The following is a 734-nucleotide window of genomic DNA, read 5'->3' as shown; positions in this document are numbered from 1 at the left end:
AATGGATATAATATTAGAGTTATTGTGTAGATTAAAAGAGACAAAGTAGCAATGCAGGTAAGGTATATTTGAAAAGCAATAATTTTTGATTCCCTTAAATACATAATACTCAATAAGGAACATAATTTACCCTATGTGTTTGCATACAGATTGCTGAAAATTCTAAGCAAGTAACTATGTAATTTAATTCTGCTTCTTAAGACAGGTTACTGTCAGCTTACAACTACTAATTACATATGAGATCCTTCTTTCCTTTGATCCATTTTCAAGGAAATGTTGGTAAAGGAAAAGACAATCATTCTCTGTCTCCTTCCTATAAAATCTATATAGTCTTCCCACTATAGACAGCTTCTTTTACATCTAGAGATAGTACCAACCTACATAAGAATGAGATTTGTCTGATGAAGAAAATAGATTCAACCAAGTGCCTCATGTAGAGAATGATGGTATCCTGTGATTGAAACACCTTTGAAACCACAAAGATGTCCCATCTTGTTCTATATTCTGTGCTGCGTCACAGTTGGTAATTTTAATCTATTTTTCTAGTGGACTGAATCTGTTTCCTTGTGTTTGAATTAATGGCAAAGTCTAGACTCAGCTATTTCTAGTGTCCCAGTCAAGAAACCTAAGAGGAACCTATAGCAATGTTGCATTTCTTGCTCGGTGGCATATATCTAACTCAACAAGCTATGACCCTAACACCTTCAGAAAGGAAAATACATAATGCTTTATAT

The sequence above is a fragment of the Marmota marmota genome, unplaced genomic scaffold, assembly GCF_001458135.2.
Source record: "Marmota marmota marmota unplaced genomic scaffold, marMar, whole genome shotgun sequence".
Lineage (NCBI taxonomy): Eukaryota > Metazoa > Chordata > Mammalia > Rodentia > Sciuridae > Marmota > Marmota marmota.
The sequence above is the reverse complement of the archived record's forward strand: the minus strand, read 5'-3'. Positions refer to the sequence as shown.